Source organism: Chiloscyllium plagiosum, chromosome 13, assembly GCF_004010195.1.
Source record: "Chiloscyllium plagiosum isolate BGI_BamShark_2017 chromosome 13, ASM401019v2, whole genome shotgun sequence".
In the NCBI taxonomy this organism is placed as follows: Eukaryota; Metazoa; Chordata; class Chondrichthyes; order Orectolobiformes; family Hemiscylliidae; genus Chiloscyllium; species Chiloscyllium plagiosum.
The window spans coordinates 78,631,337-78,642,751 of NC_057722.1; positions in this window are offsets into that span (position 1 = coordinate 78,631,337).

Here is an 11,415-nt window from a genome sequence, read left to right on the forward strand (position 1 = left end):
CTCCCATCCGCTGGGGGCGCGGCAAACCCTCCTCCCATCCGCTAGGGGCGCGACAATTCCACCTCCCGACCGCTTGGGAGCTGCAAACCCTCCTCCCAACCGTCCGCTGGTGGAGCTGCAACTCCTCCTCCCAGCCAGCGGGGGCGACGCAAGTCCTTCTCCTGACGACGTTAGGCACCGCAATTCCTCCTCCTCACCGCTAGCGGGCCGAACAAATACTCCTCCTAATCGCAATGAGGCATCGCAATTCCTCCTCCACACCGCTAGGGGGTACCGCAACCCATCGTGGAAGTGTGTTACAGAGTCCCCTAGCGGAAAGAAAGTGAAATAGGTGAAATTTCTACCAAAATGGAAAGAAATAGATCCTTAAGACTCAATAAATGTAGGTGTAGGGGATGAAGATCAATCAATGACCACAGCTCCTATTTATGTAGCACCTTTAATGTAATAAAATCATGTTCACAATTACTGAATAGTCAAGGAAAATATGAGGCAGTCCATGTGCACAGGCTTGGGCCGCGTGCCAAAGAAATTAATCCGAATGTTCCCTGATTGGAAACCATGAATGAACCTGGAGATCCACTCCCTACTGAAAAGTCCAGGTCTGAGGTGTTCAGGTTGGGTGACCCTGACCTATACAGGAAATCTACGATCTTCGGAAAGCCACTGAGGGTGCAAGGAAACAATACCAGACTAGAGCCTCAGAAGAACGGAATGAGCCTATGTTGACTGGCAAGGCTTACACGATATAATGGACTACAAAACAAACTCAACCAGAATCACTGACAGCAGTGCATCCCTCCCCAAGGAGCTCAGTGTGTACTGTGCTCGTTTTGAACACAAAGAAATGATGTCATCTGCCCCAACAGCCTCAGGTGTACCTGCACCCACAGCCACTGCTGCATGGGTCAAATTGGCCTTCCTGATGGTGAACCCATGCAAAACAACCAGTTCAGGTCGTATCTGCATGGACCAGCTGAAAGGAGTATTCACAGACATCTTTAATATCTTCTTACTGCGATCTGAAGTCCCCACCTGCTTTAAGAAAACCACCAGCGTCCCGGTGCCAAAGAAAAATCAGGTAGCGTGCCTCAATGACTCCTATCTATTACCTCTGACTTTCATAATTATGAAGTGCTTTGAGAGGTTAGTCATGGTTCACATCAACTCCAGCCTCTGAGGTGACCTTGACTCCCTACAATTTGTCTACCCGTGCAACAGGTCCACAACAGATGCCATCTCCCTGACCCTACACTCATCCCTGGAAGATCTGGATAACAGGGACACCTATGTCAGAACCCCATTTACTGATTTTAGCTCCGCCTTCAACATCATAATTTGAACAAAACTCATCTCCATTCTCCAAGACCTAGGTCTCTGGTTCCCCCCACTCCTCGGCTTCCTGACCCATAGTTCACAATCAGTAAAGATAAGTGACAATACCTCCTCCACCATAATCCTCAGTGTGGCCAAATTCAGCTGTAACTCCACTTACAAGTTTGCTGATCACACCACTATAGTGGGTCGGATCTCAAACAGCGACAAGATAGAGTCCAGGAAAGACGTAGACAGACAAGTGACATGGTGTAAAGACAACAATCCTCCCTCACTGTCAGCAAAATGAAGGAATTGGTCATCAGCTTCAGGAAGTGGAATGGAAGACACGCCCCAGTCTGTATCAGTGTGCTGAGGTGGAGGTGGTTGAGAGCTTCAAGTTCCCAGGAGTAAATATTATCCACAATCTGTCCATCCATGATGCTGTTACAGTCAGGCAGCACGGTGGCTCAGTGGTCAGCAGTGCTGCCTCACAATGCTAGGGACCTGCGTTTGATTCCAACCTTGGGTGACTGTGTCTGTGTGGAGTTTGCACATTTTCCCAGTATCTGCATGGGTTTCCTTCGGGTGCTCCGGTTTCCTCCCACAATCCAAAGATGTGCAGGTCAAGTGAATTGGCCATGCTAAATTGCCCATAGTGTTCAGGGATGCCTAGGATAGGTGCATTGGTCAGGGATAAATATAGCGTAGGGGAATAGGTCTGGTTGAGTTACTCTTCAGAGGATCAGTGTGGACTTGCTAGGCCGAAGGGCTTGTTTCCACACTGTAGGGATTCTAAAAAATCACACCAACACTCTACCTCCTCAGAATGCTAGGGAAGTTTGGCATCTTCACAATGACGCCTACTGATTTTTATAGATGCACCACCGAAAGCATCCTTTCTGATTACATCACAGCATGGTATAGCAACTGCTTTGCCCAAGACTGCAAGAAATTACAGAGAGTTGTGAACACAACTCAGTCCATCATCAAACCAGCCTTCCATCCACTGACTCCATCTGTACCTGACACTGTCTCGGGAAAGCAGCCAAAATAATTAAAGACCTTTCCCACCCTGGTTATCATCTCTTCCCCCCTCTTCCATCGAGCAAAAAAGTTTGAAAACACATACAAACAGATTCAAGAACAGCTTCTTCCCCGCTGTTATCAAGACTTCTGACAGCCTCTTATATATTAGAGTCGATCTTTCTCTGCACCTTCTCTGTGGCTGTTACACTATATTCTACATTCTGTTCAATTACCCTAATGTACTTTTTAAGATATGATTTATAGAGTCATACAGCACAGAAACAGACCCTTTGGTCCAACCAGTCCATGCTGACCATAATCCAAAACTAAACTAGTCCCACCTGCCTGTGCTTGGCCCATATCCCTCCAAGTCTTTCCAATTCATCTACTCCTCCAAATGTCTTTTGAATGTTTTACCTGTACCTGCATCAACCACTTCCCCAACAGATCACTCCACGTATGAACCACTCTGTGTAAATAAGTTGTCACTCATGTCTTTTTAAAATATTTCTTCTCTCACTTTATCTATGCCCCTCGTGATTTTATGAACCTCTATAAGGTCACCCCTCAATCTCCTAGACTCCAGTGGAAAATGTCCCAGCCTATCTAGCCTCTCCTTATAACTCAAACCCTCCATTCCTAGCAACATCCTGGTAAATGTCTTCTGAACCCTTAATCATTTCCTTCCTATAATAGGGTAACCAGAACTGCACATAGTACTTCAAGAAAGGCCTTACCAATATCCTGTACAGTCTCAACATGATGTCCCAACTGCTATAAACAAAGGTTTGAGCAATGAAGATGAGTATGCTAAATGCCTTTTTAACAGCCCTTTTTATATGTGATGCAAACTTCAAATAATTATGTACTTGTACTCCTCGGTCTTTCTGTTCTACAATACTACCCAAAACCTTACTTTTAACTGTATAAGTCCTGTCCTTGTTTGTTTTACCAAAATGCAACACCTCACCTTTATCCAAATTAAACTCCATCTGCCACTCCTTGATCCAATTGATTAAGATCTCTTTGTCGTCTTAGACAACCTTCTTCATTGTCCACCATACCAATTTTGGTGTCATCAGCAAACATACCAAAAATACCTTTGATATACTCATCTATATAATTTGTATAAACAAGAAAAGAAGAGTGGACCCAGCAACAATCCTTATGGAACACCGCTGGTCACAGGCCGCCAGTCTGAAAAACAACCCTCCACCGTTATTCTATGTGTCCTGCCATTAATCTAATTTTGTATCCGATTGGCAAGCTCACCCTGAATCCCATGTGATCTACTAAGGCTTTACTAAAGTCCAAGTGAGCAATGTGAGACACAATTTGTCAGGTTAGCATGCAAAACAGTACTTTTCACCGTGGCTGTAAGTTTGCTCGCTGAGCTGGAAGGTTCATTTTCAGACGTTTCATCACCATACTAGGTAAATGCTGCCTGACCTGCTGCGCTTTTCCAGCAACACATTTTTAAGCTCTGATCTCCAGCATCTGCAGTCCTCACTTTCTCCTAACATCATCAGTGAGCCTCCGGTGAAGCACTGGTGGAATGGTCTGCTTTTTATTTATGTGTTTAGGCTTCCTTGGGTTGGTGATGTCATTTCCTGAGGTGATGTCATTTCTGGTTCTTTTTCTCAGCAGGTGGTAAATGGGATCCAAGTCGATGTGTTTGTTGATAGAGTTCTGGTTGGAATGCCATGCTTCCAGGAATTCTCATGCATGTCTCTGTTTGACTTGTCCCAGAATGGATGTGTTGTCCCAGTCGAAGTGGTGTCCTTCCTCATCTGTATGTAAGGATACTAGTGAGAGTGCGTCATCATCAACTAGCCACAAAAAGACATGATCCATTCTCACTAGTATCCTTACATACAGATGAGTAAGGACACCACTTCAACTGGGACAACACATCCATCCTAGGACAAGCCAAACAGAGACACACGAGAATTCCTGGAAGCATGGCAATCCGACTGAAACTCTATCAATAAATACCTTGACTTGGATCCCATTTACCACCTGCTGAGAAAAAGAACAGGAAATGGCATCACCACAGGAAATGACATCACCGCAGGAAATGAAATTACCAACCCAAGGAAACCTAAATACATAAATAGAAAGCGGGCCATACCACCGGTGCTTCACCAGATGCTCACTGATGATGTTACCTAGCGTGGTGATGAAACGTCTGAAAATGAACCTTCCACCTCAGCGAGCAAATTTACATCCAGAACCTCAACTGAACTACAGATCTTCTCAAAGCTCACTTTTTCCTGTGTCACGGTATATGTGACAATAGTAAATCAAATCAAATCAAAGACAAGTATGTCAACAAGCTGGTCCTTTTTCTAAGTGCTGCTCCTTTTCTCAAGAATATGTGTCCTTGGCTTTTTTTCAGAGAGGTTGTAAACCACACAGACTCTAAATCAGCTGGTTTGGTGCAGAGCTGAAAGGCTATTATGTTTATGTGTAAACAGATGAGATTCTAGGCCAAAGCTTATGGTTTAGAAGTGACCTGTATAATGAAAGGGGAGTGGTCAGTCCTATAATTGAAGTTTGAGTCAGTGCAGCATTGGGCTGTGTGAAAACATTATCTCCCCTTTCCTCACAGAGGCAGACAGCTCCAACCCCAGCCTGTCGGCTAATTCCAACAGCTTGGTCTTATTTAATTTTGGGACAGTGCAGGAGCAAATAGGTAAACATACAAATATCTTTAGTCTGCTAAGCTTATTGAGTTATAGCAGAAAGATGAGAACTTAAAATAGTTGTATCAAAAGGCATTTACAGAGAAGGACAGTGAATGCATTCCTGTCTTAATAAGGAAATGGAAACCATCACACATTCAAGCAGATGAGAAATGGGCAGAGATTCATCAAATTGTTTTGCCAGTAGGGTATAGAATGGAGGTGCTGCGAATGGTGCATGATCTACCACTTCGAGGTCATTTAGGGTGAGGAAAACACAGGCTAAAATGCAAAGACATTTTTATTGGCCTGGACTACACAAAGATGTAGTTGAATTTTGTCAGACGTGTCATGCATGTCAGCTAATCGGAAACCCACAGGCAGTAATTAAACCTGCACCTTTAATACCAATGCCAGCATTTGAGGAACCTTTTACAAGAGCCTTGGTTGACTGGGTAGGTCCCTTATCTCAAACAAAAAGTAGGAATAAGTATTATTACAAATAATGGACGTATCGACTAGATTTCCTGAGGCAGTCCCATTATGCAGTATCACAGCTAAAAGAGTTGTAGAAGAATTACTTACATTTTTTACTAGATACGGACTACCAATAGAGATCCAGTCAGATCAAGAGTCAAACTTCACATCCAAGCTATTCAAGAAGGTTATGGATAACTTGGGAATAAAGCAATTCAGATCTACTGTGTATCTCCCAAAATCGCAGGGAGTGCTAGAGAGATGGCATCAAACACTGAAGATCATGTTGAGGGCGTATGGTCAGGATTATCCAGATAATTGGGATAAGGGAGTTCCATTTGCATGTTTTGCAATCAGTGATGCACCAAATGAATCAACCAAATTCAGTCAATTTGAATTCATTTTTGGGCATGAAGTAAGAGGACAGTTAAATTGATTAAGGAGAAATTAATAAGTCAGAATTCAGAGTCTACTCATTTGGACTATGTGTCAAATTTTAGAGAATGACTAAATAGAGCTGGAGAGTTGGCGAGAGAACATTTAAAAGTATCACAGATATACAATGAAACAGGAAGCAGATAAGAAATCACAAATCCCCAATTTTGCAATTGGGGATAAGGTATTACTTCAGTAACAGGTGAGCCTTTTAAAGCAAGGTTTAGCGGACCTTATCAAATTGAGAGGAAATTGAGTGAGGTGAACTACCTGTTAAGGACTCCAGACAGGAAGAAATCTCACAGTGTGTCTTGTGAATATGCTCAAAAGATATTTTGATAGGGAAGGAAAGCAAGAGGAGAAGGTGTTAATGATTACAGCACAGAAAGAAGAACCAAGTTCAGAGGATTCTGATTTGGACATTCCTCAAATCAAATTGGACAATGAGGATGTTGCCAAAAATTGGAATAACTTATTGAGTTAACTTCCACAGGAAAATCAAAATGACCTGAAAGAGTTATTACTATCACATGGAGAGATATGCAGAAATAAACTGGGAAGTACTAACCTAATTGTACATGATGTAGATGTCGGAGATGCTGTTCCAATGAAGCAACATCCTTATAGACATAACCCTCTAAAGTTAGTACAGATTCAGAAGGAGATAGAGCGCATGCTCCAACTTGGCATAATCAAAGTAAGTTGCAGTGACTGGAGCTCACCATAGTCATGGTGCCAAAGCCAGATGGTACCCAACAGTTATGTGTGGACTATTGCAAAGTCAACACCATTACAAAGACTGATGCATATCTAATTCCACGGTTGGAGGACTGTGTCGAAAAAGTGGGACAAACAACTTACATTTCTAAGTTGGACTTGCTCAGAGGCTATTGGCAAGTACCTCTGTCAGACAGAACAAAGGCAATTTTGGTTTTTGTAACGCCAAATGGACTATATCAGTTTAAAGTCATGCCATTTGGTATGAAAAATGCTACAGCCCCATTTCAGAGACTGACTAATAAGGTCATTGCTGGATTACCCAATTGTATGGTGTATATCTGTGACGTGGTGATTTTTAGTCATTCATAGAAGGTACATTTACAGCATTTATAGGACTTATTTGATCAATTTTGGAAGGCAGACCTGGTGATAAATCTAGTTAAAAGTAAATTTGCCAAAGCCCCAAATCACTTTGCTGGGCCATGTTATTGGACATGGACAAGTGGCCCCACGGGATGTGAAAACAGAAGTAATTGGGGAATTTCCCACACCATCGACAAAAAAGTAGTACTACGGTTCCTGGGATTGAGCAGATTTTACCGAATGTTTGTACAGAACCTTAGCAGTGTGGCTGCTCAACTCACTGAATTGTTAAAAAAGGGCAAGAAGTTTCACTGGACAGTGGACTGTCAAAGGGCATCTGATAGCCTAAAAACTGTGTTAACCACTGCCCCAGTATTAGCCACAATGGATTACATGAAACCTTTCAAGGTGGCTATCGATGCCAGTGCTACGGGTGTTGGTGTGATGCTCCGGGCAGGAGAATGACAAAGGAATAGAAAGACCTATCTGGTACTTTTCTAGGAAGTTGAAAGTTCATCAACAGAAATATTCAACGGTGGAGAAAGAGACTTTAACCTTGGTGTTGGCATTACAACATTTCAGTGTTTATATTACCAGCAGTGCATCTGAGACAATCGTATACACTGATCATAACCCATTGACATTTGTGGAAAAATTTAAGGACAGAAATGCCAGACTGTTTAGATGGAGCTTCTTGTTGCAGCCATTCAATGTGACAATTGTGCAGGTGGCAGGTCACACAAATGTGATTGTTGATGCGTTATCGAGACTTGATATGTGTTTGCTGGCAGGCATGCCGCGGCCTGAATTCGAATGCGGTTGTGCGTGTTTGCATGTGTATCATTAGTATAGTGTATGTGTGTGTTTAGACTACTAACCAGTTTTTTTGAAGGGTTTTAAAAATGATATCATCTTTTCATATTGATGGTTCTTTTTTTTTAAGGGGGGAGGTGTCCCAAAGCTGGTCCTTTTTCTACGTGCTGCTCGTTTTTTCAGGAATATGTGTCCTTGGTTTTTTTCAGAGCGGTTGTAAACCACTCAGACTCTGAATCGACTGGTTTGGTGCAGAGCTGAAAGGCCTTTTTGTTTATATGGCTTGTCCTATAATAGTTTTATATGGAAACAGATGAGATTGTAGGCCAAGGCTTATGCTTTAGAAGTGACCTGTATAATGAAAGGGAAGTGGTCAGTCCTAGAAACTGAAGTTTTGTTTGAGTCAGTGCAGCACTGGGCTGTGTGAAGTCAAGCTGCTAGACTCTCTCTCCCTCTGCCCTTCTAACTTTGACCTGGAAGCATTTGTTTCATTTTTATTTGCTCTGTGTTTAAGGGGTTTATTTATTTGGACTATTGCGTACATTTGGAACAGCATAATGAAGTCTAGTTTGGATAGACTGAGTTCTGTAAAAATCCTTTATTCAATTATTTGTGTTTCATACCGTAATTTTGTCAATAAACTTTTGTCTGTTTTAAAATCTGGAGGTCAACCTCGCTAACTTACTCCAGGTAATTTTCATTGTCCACTTACCAAAACAAATTGCAAAGTTATGGTCTGGGGTGCCTTGAGTGGTCTGGCCTAGTCCATAACAAGTGTCAAATAATACTTGCACCACACAAATGTCAGGCTATGATGATCTCCAATAAGAGACAATCTAACCATGACCTTCACATTCAATGGTGTTTCCATGACAGAGTCCATCATTATCAACATCCTCGGAGTTTCCGTTAATGTGAAACTCAACTGGATTTGCCATACATAAGCAGGTCAGAGGCTAGGAATACTGTTCAAAGTTTGTGAGAAGATTTGTAGCTCGGGTGCTTGTTGTTGTGGTTCTGTTCGCCAACCTGGGAATTTGTGTTGCAGACGTTTCGTCCCCTGTCTAGGTGACATCCTCAGTGCTTGGGAGCCTCCTGTGAAGCGATTCTGTGATCTTTCCTCCGGCATTTATAGTGGTTTGTCTCTGCCGCTTCCGGTTGTCAATTCCAGCTGTCCGCTGCAGTGGCCGGTATATTGGGTCCAGGTCGATGTGTTTGTTGATAGAATCTGTGGATAAGTGCCATGCCTCTGGGAATTCCCTGGCTGTTCTCTGTTTGGCTTGTCCTATAATAGTATTGTTGTCCCAGTCAAATTCATGTTGCTTGTCATCTGCGTGTGTGGAAGGTTGTGTTGTTTCGTGGCTAGTTGGTGTTCATGGATACGGATCGTTAGCTGTCTTCCTGTTTGTCCTATGTAGTGTTTTGTGCAGTCCTTGCATGGGATTTTGTATACTACGTTGGTTTTACTCATGCTGGGTATCGGTTCCTTCATTCTGGTGAGTTGTTGTCTGAGAGTGGCTGTTGGTTTGTGTGCTGTTATGAGTCCTAGTGATCATAGTAGTCTGGCTGTCAGTTCAGAAATGTTTTTGATGTATGGTAGTGTGGCTAGTCCTTTGGGTTATAGAATGTCCTCATTCCATTGTCTTTCTCTTAGGCATCTGTTGATGAAATTACGGGGGTATCCGTTTTTGGCGAATACATCCACAGATTCTATCAACACACATTGACCTGGACCCAATATACCGGCACTGCAGCGGACAGCTGGAACTGACAACTGGAAGCGGCAGAGACAAACCACTATAAATGTCGGAGGAAACAACACAGAAGCGCATCACAGGAGGCTCCCAAGCACTGAGGATGTCACTGTGATGGAATACTCCCCACTTGCCTGGATGGGGACAGCTCCAACAACACTCAAGAAGCTTGACACTATCCAGGACAAAGCAGCCGCTTGATTGGCACCACATCCACAAACATTCAATCCCTCCACTACCAACGCTCAGTAGCAGCAGTGTGTATTATCTACAAGATGTCCTGCAGAAATTCACCAAAGATCCTCAGACTGCAACTTCCGAACCCACAAATGCTTCCATCTCGAAGGACCAGGGTATCAGATACATGGGAATACCACTGTCACCAAGTTCCCCTCCAAGCCACCCAACATCCTGACTTGGAAATATATCACTATTCCTTCAGTGTTGTTGGGTCAGAATCCTGGAATTCCCTCCCTAAGGGCATTGTGGGTTAAACCACAGCATATGGACTGCAGCGGTTCAAGAAGGCAGCTCACTCCCACCTTCCCGGGGACGGGAAATAAATACTGGCCCAGACAGCAATGCCCATGAATGAACAATTAATAAAGAAGTGAAGCACCAATATCAGGGCCCAAATGTTAAACCCAATACAGACAGACATAACAAACTTTAAGAAAAGGAAACACTAGTATCAGGGGATGGAAGCTTGATGCATCGTGTATATGAAGAGTTGTGCCATACTTGTCTTAATTAGTACCATATTCCCAGTGAATGATTGGACTCCCCAGTGCACATACTCTTCAAAAGACAAATGCTCAACTTTGACAACCTGATCATGGTTAATCAGCATTAAACAGGTATGGGTCCTCTGCAATGCCAGGCGCTACACTGGACCTTTTTTTAAAATTCATTCACAGGATAAGGGTGTCACTGACTAGGCTCAGCATTTATTGCCCATCCCTAATTGCCCAGAGGGCAGTTAAGTGTCAACCACCTTGCAGTCACATGTTGGCCAGACCGAGTAAGGATGGCAGTTTCCTTCTCGAACGGGAACCAGATAGATTTTTCCAGCAATCAACAATGGATTCATGGTCATCGTTAGACTCTTCATTCCAGATTTTTATTAATTTCAAATTCCACCATCTGCTGTAGCAGGATTCGAACACTCATCCCCAGAACTTTAACCGAGTCTCTGGATTAATACCACTGCACCGTCACCTCATCTCTGTACTGGTCAGAACTGATACAGTCACAATTGTCTACTGCCAGTGTGAGCTTACCTACTCATGGGCAATGGGCATGGTGGGCAGTGGGCAGTTGGCATGTTGGGCAATGGGCATGGTGGGCAGTGGGCATGGTGGGCAGTGGGCAGTTGGCATGTTGGGCAGTGGGCATGGTGGGCAATGGGCAGTTGGCATGTTGGGCAGTGGGCAGTCGGCATGTTGGGCAATGGGAAGTGGGTAGTGTGAGACCATTCTCTGTATCTGTCTATCCCACGCAGCTGGAAACGGGCCACATGTCTGTTCAAGCTGGGGCTGTTGCTCAGGCTGTCATGTTGCAGACCCCAGATAGTCACCATTTAGACGAGAATTCATGACTTTAGTTTAAAACCCTGTAATCTTCAGGGTCTCCGGCCATACACTGGACTTTGATTCCTCCCAGTGTTTTGAGGTCAGCACTGGGTCCACCTCCTTTCAGAATGACACTGTGTGCAGAGTCCCTGGTGTGGGTATCCGTAGGCCTGGACACCATCCATCCTTAAGACACTTGTGAGTAATAGTTGTTTTGTTTCTTGTGAAATAGATTTGAACCACCCAGTGTATTCT